Source organism: Rhodnius prolixus, unplaced genomic scaffold (assembly GCF_049639745.1).
Source record: "Rhodnius prolixus isolate KJV_2025 unplaced genomic scaffold, Rpr scaffold_4, whole genome shotgun sequence".
Classification (NCBI taxonomy): domain Eukaryota; kingdom Metazoa; phylum Arthropoda; class Insecta; order Hemiptera; family Reduviidae; genus Rhodnius; species Rhodnius prolixus.
The window spans coordinates 45,697,232-45,710,720 of record NW_027411614.1 but is presented as its reverse complement, the minus strand read 5'-3'; the positions used below and the strand labels follow the sequence as shown (position 1 = coordinate 45,710,720).

The 13,489-nt window shown below is 36.0% G+C and overlaps 1 long non-coding RNA gene across 1 annotated transcript in view; it reads right to left on the bottom strand.

Annotated features, from left to right (window-relative positions):
• Positions 1-13,489, bottom strand: part of LOC141455960 (uncharacterized) — a 260,798-nt gene that overhangs the window by 79,105 nt on the left and 168,204 nt on the right. The window contains exon 4 of the long non-coding RNA XR_012459548.1: positions 1,675-1,813. This is a non-coding gene — a long non-coding RNA (uncharacterized lncRNA). The remainder of the gene's footprint in view (positions 1-1,674; positions 1,814-13,489) is intronic.

Here is a 13,489-nt window from a genome sequence, read left to right as displayed (position 1 = left end):
CTACGTCTGCAGTATAGATTTTCTTAATTTAAGGCAAGCAGTGATAAAATTGTATACATCGAGTAAATGGCTTTTGTGTTTAATATTTAGAATATTTTCGGCTGTGAGGGGTCGGCATTTTGATAAGTACTTATTTCTGATTGAGGCATAGTCTGGACAGTCAATAAAGATATGTGCAAGGTTCTCATTTTCATAATTACAAACTGAGCATATTTCCTGACTATTTATTTGATAGCGGTCACCTTTAACATACAATACACAAACATTATCAGAGGCCATCCTCACTTGACTAATTATTCTTATAAGCTCAAAAGATACATTCAACTTTACATATGAATTAAAATTTTTATTTCTAATTAAGAGTTTATAAAGGGAACTGTAGGTAGAGTTAATGGTTCTTTCCAGGTCTCTATTGATTAACCTTTGTTTTAGGTCATTAAGTATATTATTTTTAAACTTATTTATGGTGCACATATCTTGTTGATGCCATAACCACCCGTAACCAAGTTCAAAAAAGTATTTTTTTATTTGAGAAACCCAATTATATTTTTGAATATTATTGGTGGAATTATCCATCAGTAATAACCTGTTGTAACAAATTTTCGGTAGTCTGTCACTACGCATATCCAATAGCTTTACTAACCAATTCAGAGCACGTTTAAAAACAAAATATTCTAGCTTAAGTCTATCCGATTCGATTCTGACCATGTAGCCAGCAGTGTTACGTTGCCAAAAAAACAACGATTTAAGCAGTTTTGATTGGACTACCTCTATCTGATCTGTATACCTGAGAGCCCAAAATTCACTTCTGTATAAAAGTACGGAGCAAATGCAACTTTCAAGGATCTTTAGAAAACTATATATTAATAATAATAATAATAGTAATAGTAATAATAATAAATAATAATAATAATAGTAATAATAAATAATAATAATAATATAATAAAGGGAAGCAGCTTGGACAAGAGTGTTGATTCCTAGGATTGAAGGATGGTATGATAGGAAACATGGTCCAGTAAATTTCTACTTGACTCAGTTTCTAACAGGTCATGGCTACTTCAAGATGTATCTGAACACTGTGAGAAAAGTAGAAAGTCCTTGCTGTGTTTATTGCAAGGGACTTCAGGACGTGCACGGCACACATTTTTCAAGTGTAAGAGATGGGACCAAGAAAGAATGGAACTGGAGTTGGAGATAGGAGGAGCATTACTCCAGAGAATATCGTGGGCAAGATGTTAGCTGAGAAGTCCAATTGGACTAAGGTGGACCAAGACTGTCTGCGATATTTTTGAAAAAGAAGAAAGTGGAAGAGGAACACTTCGGCTAAAATGAGGGAAAAATGACGGAGTGTATAGTGTTCCTGGTCCAGCCTGAAGTAATGTGATAAACGGTCCCGGGCTGGGTCCATCAAGGAAATCGAGGAAGTGAGGTTTTTTTAGTGGGTAGAAATCCCACATAACCGCTCGCATCGGTACCTTTAGGAAGGTTTTCCTCACTTATAAAAAAAAAAAAAAAAAAAAAATAGTAATAAAGCTTTATTAACACCCTTTACAGAGAAAAAGCCTCTTCTTTTGGAGGATTTAGACATCGTATTGAACAATTCAATTTAACAAAATTCAAAAGAATGCAAAATAATAAGAAAATAAAAATTCATTATAAATAAATAAGTCCTACCGCACTTGAAGGTTCGATTCTTCTGCTGAAAACTGAGGAGCATGCTGAGGATCCAGAAAGACTTTTAGGCGTTTCAAAGCAGTTCATCTTCACTCAGCTGAAATATGATTTCAGTCTTTTTCAACCGCTTGTCTTTAACCTGTAGCTAAAAAAAGAAAAAGAAATTAAATAAAACATATTGATATTATAAGAAATACAAAAAGGTTAACTTTTTTTAATGTCTGATTTTAAAACCCAAAATTTACTACGACCCATAACCTAAAAATTATGAGCTGTTAAACGCTTAAAAGCAAAGAAAATTTAAAATTATGAGACTAAAATAAGAAAATCTTGGTTTTCCTCAATATTTTAGATTAGATGATGGTTTTTGTTTTTTTCGACCATAGTTGATGGATGATTTTTGGGGGAATATCGAGGTGCGGTCATCAATAAATACAACTTTTAGAACAGTTATGATGATATATGGCTCTACATTAAAATTCACAAACTTTTTTTTTATAAAAGTCTGAAGAAGGTAGTAAAAATTACCGAAACGTTGGTTATAAAGCAAAAAAGTTGTATTTATTGATGACCGCACCTCGATATTCCCCAAAAATCATTAATTTTAGATGTTCTACCGAAGACAGAGATACGCATAAGAGAAATGAAATTACTGGAGAATAAGAAAAGAGATTAGCGTATTGGATTCTCCACGCGGAAATCCTGGATTCAAATACAGCTGCTGGCTGTTAGATTTTCTCTTCCTAGGAGCTTCTTACAGCTCACTGTCCTGGTGATGAACTGAGTTGTCTGAAACGGCAGAGCACTGAATAAATCAGCGGGCGCCAATAAGATGTTGACGCACCTTAAATTTTTTTTAAAAAAAGAAATGATTCAATAAAAACAAGAGTGAATTAGAGAGAACCATTTTACCATACAAAAAGTAAACTTCGTCCCTGATGATGGCAACAAGATGGAGATTGTTCTAGTTGTAGATGAGCATTCAAAGAAGGCGTTTTACACTTTCTTTCTTTTAATAGATATTTCTAAAATAAAAGTTTTTTTGATAGAAGAGGACTCATGAGTAGCTGCAGAACAGAGGAGATCTCCCCCCAGGGGATTGTTCTAGGACACTGTCCAGTAGAGAGGCGCCTCCCCACGAGACTTCTAGAGATCTACATCAAACAGAAAATAACTAGAGACTGAGGGGAGGAACACAAGAAGAAAAAGAAGATCAAGAAAGTTGAAGAAGAAGTTGTGGCGATAGTCGCTCGCGATGACGGCCATCTTGTATACACCCAGTAAGCAGGAAACTTGCACAAACACACAGACAGACACCATTACATTCCCAAAGAAAGCAAAGATTCATATACAAAATAAATGATTAAAAGAAAAACAAAGGTAAAGAATAGAAAAGAAAAAAGAATACAACTTTAATTATTTCTTCTGTAGCTGTGGCAGTTATTTTAATTACACTTTTTGCCATGTCTGGTTATGGAGAAGATGAAGAAGGGTGTAGACGCCAAGATGTACAGTATCCATGTATAACGTAACTATCAATGCATAACTGTGCCAAAACTTACACGCGGGGAATCATGGGAAATTTTTTTGGCTTTTTTTTTTTTTGGCAGCATCGTCTAGGGAAATCTGTCTTTAACTACTTTTAATTTCTCTTAGTCACAATTAAAAAAAAGGAAGTTACGATCGTGCAGAGATTTTCAAATTTTTGAGATTACGCCGGAAATATCGGTTTTCTAGTGCTTGCAAGTCCGGAAAAGTGTTTTTCTGCGAGTGTAACTGTGAGCAGAATTCAAAATTTAAAAAAAAAATCAAATTGGACACTTTCTCAGTGATGTAGACAAATTTAGAAAAAATGGTAAAGATTGGCCTTGCGGAAGTTTCACCTTACTGAATAAATTTTGTAGTTTTTAACTTCCTTCCCACCCCCCTATTAGCCTAGACTGTGACCGCTAATCCTTTCTTTGATTTTTGTGGCCATCAGGATATCATCACAACATAGAGTTGTACGAGATCAAAAAAGGACCTCCGAAAACTGAGGCCATGACAACAGATTTTTCGATTATAACTTGAATTATCAAACGTCATATAGCGAATTAATATGACTTGCGTTTTTTCACTATATTTTATTTTCTTACTCTTATTTTATTGTATTCTTGGCGGAAAATCTTTCAATCATTAATAATAATATAAATAATAACAATAATATAAATAATAATAATAATAACAATAATACACTAAATCGTTTTACAAAGTACAAAAAGCACGGCTAACGCCATCGGACAGACTGAAATCGTGTTCCTTTTAATGCAGATTTGACTTTGGGGAACAGATAAAAGTCTCACATGGGGCCAGGTCAGGCCTAAAACTGGGATGTTATACTTGGCTAGAAACGTCTTGACAGACAATGCAGTGTGAGGCGGCGCGTATATTCATGTTTTTATTAACTATTTTATAGGTAACAATTCATTCATTTGTTATAGGCCACAATTCATTCATTTGTTATAGGCAACAATTTTTCTTTCAATCATTGATTTCCAAATAAAAGTCTAATTTGAGTGCAAATACTTCCTCTTAAGAGCAGAAAGACAAACAAAATCTTTTACCAAGAAGTGTTGAAGACTTAGAACAAGAGAAGATAGTAGTTCAATAGACAAGAACTATGCAATAGAAGTTCCACTATAAGTATAAATAAAGTTTAATCTAAGCATTTAAATAGTATGAGGTAGCCGTTTGTTTGCTTATAAAACGGGTAAATAGTTGAGTTGGTTTTAGCCGGTGGCAATAGCTAGTAATGTACGGAGTGAGCTCCGATTTATGGTAGCGCTCAGTGGCGGGGGCTATATGGGCAGCTTCAGTTTGCTTTTATTCTTGTTCTTCTTTTTAGAAATTAAAAAAGGAAATAAGAGAAAAGTGTAGAAGAAGTGATAGGAAGACAATTAGCTATTTCATGGAAGTGTCCTCCCCTCCAGAGATCACGACAGCCGAGTGTGGTTGGCTCTGTAGAAGTTGGTGGAGGCGGAGTGGCTAAACTATGGTGTAACTACTACAGCCAGCAGCCAGCAGCTTCAGAAGTGGAAGGCGCACATTTGCACACATGTAGCAAAAGAGAAGGGAGGAGAAAGACAGACAGAGAGAGAGAGAATGAGAGAGAGAGGTGCTTTTGAGTAGTTTGTGTAGAGTGGTAGGTAGCCATTGTGTGTGAATTGTTGACATTGTTCATGTTAGATACATGCACATGCAACATGCTACACAGAGATTCATGCACAAACACACATGGCTGTAGAAGAAAAGAGGAGGAGGAGGAGGAGACCTTGCACTTCACAGCTACCCCTTTTTTTTACGCACTTTGTCCACCCACGCGCTGAATACGGTGTCTCATACACATACACACACTTGCAAATAAGAAATATACTAACTGCGGGAAAACCTCGCATACCAAACTGTCTACAAATGAACAGCCAATAGGCGTACATGATTTTAACACTCGATTACCAAAACTCAATTCTGCTACAAAACACTCATATTTGCAACCTTCTATATGCAATTTATATAATTATGAGTGACCATTCTTCTTTAAACTCAGGAGTTCTTACTGAACTGTCATGTGACATTGCTTAGCTCAATTTTATTTTAAAAAAGTAAAGTAATTGCCTATTTTTTCAGGCGGGCTTTACGTCCAACTACCCGTTAGGTGTCGTGGACAGAGGCGGTTAGCAAACATACTTTGCTGTAAATTTCTCTTATTAACCATTAAATAAAATCCAAGGCCCCAAGACCGGGGAATCGAACCAACTAACCCAACAATACATATTAGTATTGTGGGTCTAGTATCTTAACCGCTCGGCTAGCTCAATTTTTTAAATACCTACAGAAAATATTTCCTTCAAGTTTGCAAAATACATTCTTTCTTGAATGCGTTAAATCTCTCTGCAGCATCTTTGCAAGATTCAGCCTAAGATTAAAATTAAAATAGCGGGTCGGGACCTATACCCCATGGCACCGCATCCAAAAGGTGCTACCCTTTTTTGGATCTAGCAGACGAAATCACCCCTACTAAGAGGGTTGAGGACTGTCCCTACTAGTTCTTTTTGCGCTACTATCTCTTTTGGTCTCAAAGAGCCAAAGGTTTCATAGCGCAAACAACTCGATTGCAACGCCAGTTAGAGGCCGTTTCCTCCTCTTCCTGACACAATCTGCGACTACGATTCCGAGCTAATAAGCCCCAACTAGTACAGACACTTCCTGAACCTACCATGCCCCGTAAATAGGCCTGTGATCAGAGAGAGAGAGAGAGAGAGAGATTCAGCCAAACTGCATGAACTATTTTTTAAGGTCAGTCATTGGGAGTTCCTACTGCTGCAAGGTGCCCTTAGTTAACACTACTATTAGGATTACTTAATGATGCTTTATCTGAGCTAGACAAAAGTTTCGATTAGTAGTACCCCGTTGATGGCTAATTTTCCTACAACTTCTAGAAAAGACGAAAATATTAAATAATTCGTGATGCGATATCCTACTATTTATCGATTCTTTTGTATGGTTTGTAATGGAGGTCGGCGAGAGAATATCGCTCATTTGTTTTTAGAATGTTCTGCATATAGCATTTAAAGGCAAAGTTTAAATCTTGACAACAACAATTTAGCGAGAGAAATGGAAAGATTAGCTAATGATTACTCTCATAGAAACATTCACAGAGTGTACAAATATGTTATGTTAAAAATATACTAAGGTTACGGTCATTTCTGTTAAATGAGTAATGTTTGAATTTAATTGTACGTTAGATCTTTATTATTTTGTTTGTATTTTTTGTACCACGTTGTATTCATTGTTGTTGTATAATATATAATTGATAATGATAATGATAATGATGAAACCAACTCCTTTTGTTACAGGTTTAGAACCCATAAAACAAATAAAAAATATAATAGTAATAATATTTATTGATTCTTATTCGACGTTCAGACTTCATTGCCACACGAAAAGTTTCCTGGTTTTTGTCTGTTTTGGAGTGACATCTCGGAAGTCTCCTCAAACGTTACACTTCTTTACCTTGCAGGGGAAAAAAGAAGAGGGACAGCCATATCCGCCATATCCGGAGAGTTTCCGAGGAATGAATTAGAAAAGGAGGAATGTAGCAGGGGAGTGAAATCCCCCATTCTGCTGGCTCCCTGATCTGGGAATGCTATAATCTCTTGAGAAGTACAGGTTCGTTCCAAATTTGTTTACAAGGCTGAGCACCAGTTACATGGAAAATGTACCATTTCAGGCGTCAAAGAACTTGAGGAACGTATGTTACACGGATGGGGTTAGGTTTGAGTAAATTTCCCAGCATCTGCAGGCAAGGACACATTAGTGAAATGATTTAGAACCCTTATTACCGCCGGCATGGCCAGGCGCTGTAGTCTCACTCTTAAGGTGACTAAACCGTTTTGTGGCCTAAGCGGAAGGAAGTGAAAGAATCGAGAATAAGCAATTTGAATCATAAGAGAACTGAGCTTATTTTAATCTGATTTATAAATTTATGGTACCTTTAAAAAGTTAACCTCAAAATTCCTTGTTAAAACTTGTATTCACATATAATGCAAGGCCGAAGTTCGTCAATCTGGAGAAAAACCTGAATACAATCACTTGTCCACCATTTCTTATGGACGCAAAGTGCATACATCAGCCACGCTAATTCTCAGAAAGAGTTAACCAAAAGCATAAAAACTATAATATGCTGAAGAGGACGATGACAAATTCATTTGATAATAAATTTACCAAAGATAAATATCTTTTACAAAAAAATAAATAAATATATATATAAGATGGGCGAAGATTTTCCTTTTTTCTTATAAGTAATTTAATTTTTATATCATCCAAAGTGAGTGCACAACCAAACGGTCGTCTGCTTTACGAGGGCGGACCGGCTACTAACGACTGGCTGGCTCTAAACACCGACAAGAACATCTAAAAAGCTATTAATGGGACATTATCACCATTAAGAGTTACTCTTGTGAACAATGTTGGACGACAAGGCGCGCGGCCTGCGGCTCTTTGTTAAAAACTTACTATTTCCAAGTGGTCCTCTATTCATTCAGCTTGTTTTTTCTCTTTGCTTTTTACTTTCATATTTGTCCGCATCCTTTACCACAAACCAAGGTTGTTTGTTTTAAAAGAAAAAAAGGGAATAACTATAAATAAAAATTTCAAAAAAAAAAATGGGAAGAAAGGTTATGCATTAAAAAGAGGTTATCATTTCTAGGACCACACAAGCTGTTCTACGCTCATCTGTCAAATGAAAGACTATTTCTTATTTTTTCCATTAAAAGTTTTATGAAGAAATGGAAAGAAAGAAAGATTCAGTTTAAATAGAAAAATCACTTGAATGTAACTGGAATAAATCGAGCATTCCCTGCTCCAGAAGATTCTCCAGATCTTCATTTAATGTTTATGAATTCAACGGCTGACGTTTAAATAGATTTTGGATAAGATTCCTTGGAAAAAATCCCAAGTTCAACCCACATTCTTACTATATTGTTCAGGCGGGTTTTACATTAAACTACCACAATTAGGTGTCGTGGACGGAGGCGACTAACATACTTTACTGTAAATTTCTCATATTAACCTTTAAATAAAATCTAAGGGCTAGACTAGTACCGTAATACATCTTAGCTTTGCAGGTCTAGCCTATAACCGACTAGCTAACATACTTTACTGTAAATTTCTTTTATTAACCATTAGATACAATCCAAGGGCTAGACTAGTTCCGCAATACATCTTAGCTTTGCGGGTCTAGCCTATAACCGACTAGCAAACATACTTCGCAGTAAATTTCTTATATTAACCATTAAATAAAATCCAAGGCCCTAAGACCGGGGGAATCGAACCCAGTAAACCAACAATACATCTTAGCTTAGCGGGTCTAGTCTCTTAACCGCTCGGCTACCGTGGCGCCTAACTCACATTCTTACTGTTCCATTATTTTTGGTGACTGATTCATTGTTTCAATAGGAACAAAAAAAAAAAATCAGAAACCAACACACACGCAAAAATAAGGAAAGTGCTAGAAATGATTTAGAAGTACATACCAAAGACAGAAAACAGTCTAAATTTCAAAACTGATACCAACAATTTATAGACAACATGTACGCCAACTTACTTGCAAAATACTTGATGATTGGCGACACTGACTTCCTCACAACCAAACACACATAAAACCGATCACAATCAGTTCATAAGCAGACAACAAGACAGAAGACACACTAACCCTTTAATGATATTAAAAAATATTACATTGTCAATTAGGTAAATAATTTTTGAAAAATTCCGTTACATTATAAATATTCATTTTTAATATAATTATTGTTAACACACTGTAAAATATGTTCCACAGCCCCTGAAGATGACCCTAGTTCCTAGGTCGATAGCTTGGCATAATAAAGTTCATCTTGACTGAAATTGGCAGTTATTTTTTCATCCTATTATTCTTACGTTCTTAGTTTAACTGTGTGACGTATTCATGGCTTAAATATTTAAGCTGTATTAGGCCTTGGATTTTATTTAATGGTTAATATGAGAAATTTACAGTAAAGTATGTTTGTTAGGCGGTTATAGACTAGACCCGCAAAGCTAAGATGTATTGCGGTACTAGTCTAGTCCTTGGATTTTATTTAATGGTTAATATGAGAAATTTACAGTAAAGTATGTTTGTTAGGCGGTTATAGACTAGACCCGCAAAGCTAAGATGTATTGCGGTACTAGTCTAGCCCTTGGATTTTATTTAATGGTTAATATGAGAAATTTTCAGTAAAGTATGTTTGTTAGGCGGTTATAGACTAGACCCGCAAAGCTAAGATGTATTGCGGTACTAGTCTAGTCCTTGGATTTTATTTAATGGTTAATATGAGAAATTTACAGTAAAGTATGTTTGTTAGGCGGTTATAGACTAGACCCGCAAAGCTAAGATGTATTGCGGTACTAGTCTAGTCCTTGGATTTTATTTAATGGTTAATATGAGAAATTTACAGTAAAGTATGTTTGTTAGGCGGTTATAGACTAGACCCGCAAAGCTAAGATGTATTGCGGTACTAGTCTAGTCCTTGGATTTTATTTAATGGTTAATATGAGAAATTTACAGTAAAGTATGTTTGTTAGGCGGTTATAGACTAGACCCGCAAAGCTAAGATGTATTGCGGTACTAGTCTAGCCCTTGGATTTTATTTAATGGTTAATATGAGAAATTTTCAGTAAAGTATGTTTGTTAGGCGGTTATAGACTAGACCCGCAAAGCTAAGATGTATTGCGGTACTAGTCTAGTCCTTGGATTTTATTTAATGGTTAATATGAGAAATTTACAGTAAAGTATGTTTGTTAGGCGGTTATAGACTAGACCCGCAAAGCTAAGATGTATTGCGGTACTAGTCTAGTCCTTGGATTTTATTTAATGGTTAATATGAGAAATTTACAGTAAAGTATGTTTGTTAGGCGGTTATAGACTAGACCCGCAAAGCTAAGATGTATTGCGGTACTAGTCTAGCCCTTGGATTTTATTTAATGGTTAATATGAGAAATTTTCAGTAAAGTATGTTTGTTAGGCGGTTATAGACTAGACCCGCAAAGCTAAGATGTATTGCGGTACTAGTCTAGTCCTTGGATTTTATTTAATGGTTAATATGAGAAATTTACAGTAAAGTATGTTTGTTAGGCGGTTATAGACTAGACCCGCAAAGCTAAGATGTATTGCGGTACTAGTCTAGCCCTTGGATTTTATTTAATGGTTAATATGAGAAATTTTCAGTAAAGTATGTTTGTTAGGCGGTTATAGACTAGACCCGCAAAGCTAAGATGTATTGCGGTACTAGTCTAGTCCTTGGATTTTATTTAATGGTTAATATGAGAAATTTACAGTAAAGTATGTTTGTTAGGCGGTTATAGACTAGACCCGCAAAGCTAAGATGTATTGCGGTACTAGTCTAGCCCTTGGATTTTATTTAATGGTTAATATGAGAAATTTTCAGTAAAGTATGTTTGTTAGGCGGTTATAGACTAGACCCGCAAAGCTAAGATGTATTGCGGTACTAGTCTAGTCCTTGGATTTTATTTAATGGTTAATATGAGAAATTTACAGTAAAGTATGTTTGTTAGGCGGTTATAGACTAGACCCGCAAAGCTAAGATGTATTGCGGTACTAGTCTAGCCCTTGGATTTTATTTAATGGTTAATATGAGAAATTTTCAGTAAAGTATGTTTGTTAGGCGGTTATAGACTAGACCCGCAAAGCTAAGATGTATTGCGGTACTAGTCTAGCCCTTGGATTTTATTTAATGGTTAATATGAGAAATTTTCAGTAAAGTATGTTTGTTAGGCGGTTATAGACTAGACCCGCAAAGCTAAGATGTATTGCGGTACTAGTCTAGCCCTTGGATTTTATTTAATGGTTAATATGAGAAATTTTCAGTAAAGTATGTTTGTTAGGCGGTTATAGACTAGACCCGCAAAGCTAAGATGTATTGCGGTACTAGTCTAGCCCTTGGATTTTATTTAATGGTTAATATGAGAAATTTTCAGTAAAGTATGTTTGTTAGGCGGTTATAGACTAGACCCGCAAAGCTAAGATGTATTGCGGTACTAGTCTAGTCCTTGGATTTTATTTAATGGTTAATATGAGAAATTTACAGTAAAGTATGTTTGTTAGGCGGTTATAGACTAGACCCGCAAAGCTAAGATGTATTGCGGTACTAGTCTAGCCCTTGGATTTTATTTAATGGTTAATATGAGAAATTTTCAGTAAAGTATGTTTGTTAGGCGGTTATAGACTAGACCCGCAAAGCTAAGATGTATTGCGGTACTAGTCTAGCCCTTGGATTTTATTTAATGGTTAATATGAGAAATTTTCAGTAAAGTATGTTTGTTAGGCGGTTATAGACTAGACCCGCAAAGCTAAGATGTATTGCGGTACTAGTCTAGTCCTTGGATTTTATTTAATGGTTAATATGAGAAATTTACAGTAAAGTATGTTTGTTAGGCGGTTATAGACTAGACCCGCAAAGCTAAGGTGTATTGTTGGTTAGTGGGTTCAATTCCCCTAGTCTAGGCCTTGGATTTTATTTAATGGTTAATATGAGAACTTTACGGTAAAGTATTTTTTTCTAGTCGCCTCCGTCCACGACACCTAATTGGTAGTTGGATGTAAAGCCCCGCCTGAAAAAATAGGCAATTACTTTACTCACTTTACTATTTAAGCTGTCTAACTTTTATTCGAATGCAGACAAAAATACCTGTGACAACGTTAAGCTTCGTAATTTTAATGAATTAATAGGAAACAATTAATTAGGATCTTTTTTAAATGTTTTTAATAAAATCGTGTCGAAGTAATTGACAGATTGATGGTTTTTAATAATAATAAAAAACAAAAACAAAAATACGTCACAGAGAAGAAAGGGATAGGGCTCAATAAATTCAACAGCTCCATCAATCTAGCTCAATTTTCATAAAGGACCATCAGTGTTAGCAAAACATCACTCTCACTCTGTTTCTGTTTCAAGTTAAGACCTCCGTCTTCCATAGCAGAATAGAAAGAGAGCGTAAATCTCCAGTAAACAACTCACCTCAATAATCCAATTTTCTCCAGCAGGCAGGAAATTAAAATCGCTCCCCAGCTCTCGTTTGGACTAGACACAATATTCAAGACTTAGCCGGGAGCGGCAGAGTGGTGCCCCAAAAGGGTGGTTGGGATTTTAAATTTAAATAAATAAATGAAAAGAAAGAAAAAAAAGAAGAAAATCTCATCCCATGCTGACAGAGGTTTGTCCGGAATAGAAGACAAAGAACACGATATAAGTCTAAACGTGTTGCCAACGGATAGTCAATAAGAGATTAAGGCGGCGAGAGAGAGATGTTTTAGAAACGAGTTGAATTGGGATAAATGTTAGTAAAAGGTTGATTAGGTAAACCTGGTGTCGATACCATGTCGCTTTCCATTTCCACACTACCGCTTTCCCAACGAGAGAACACTCCCGCACCACACCACACACAGACAGAATGTATAATGGTTTTGTGTAGTGAATTAACTTTGGCTGAACTTTTATTGGCAGGATTTGTATTCTAAATTGGATTTAGATGTGGAGGGCGGTAAACAAGGATCTTACTGTGTTGGGATAGTAACTTGGAAAGCTGGTTGTAGTTGAGCGCAATATATCATATATATATAGGGGACTTGTGTGCCCCAGTGGCGTGCCGGGAAACCTCCCCGGCAGGCGAGGGGATCAGTGCCCCTTTCATTATACTAAGGCCGCTTTATAACCCCCCACCCCCTTCTCGGCTCATCGCTTACGCGGATTTGACTTATATTGGACTATCCAAGAGCCGCGGGGGCCGGGCAGCTTCTGCTTTACCACCTCTCGGGACTCCTTCTTCCTCTTCATTCAGTTCTTCTTGCTATGCAAGAAACCAGGGCACAAATCCTGAACGGCTTTCGAGCTTTGGGAGGCGCACCATCCTTTCTCCAAATAATACCATCTAATTCTAATTGACATCACACAATTATATTCAAATTCGTCCTCATTCTGCTTTCATGTCAACTAATTCGAATTAATGAACACTTTTGGTTGAATTCAATTTTGAATTCGTAGTTTTCAATAATTTTTTTTAAGCATTTCGCAATTTTTGTTCTGTTTTTATACTGACCTAGGTTTGTTGGATGAACCCCGTTGCTTAAGTCAACCGTAACCTTCTGTACACTGCCTAATGGTAGGTGTAACTCCGTTTAGGTACTCAAAAACAGAGTTTTGATCAAACGAAGCAGAATTGTTAAAAGTTTGGTCGAAAGTAGCAG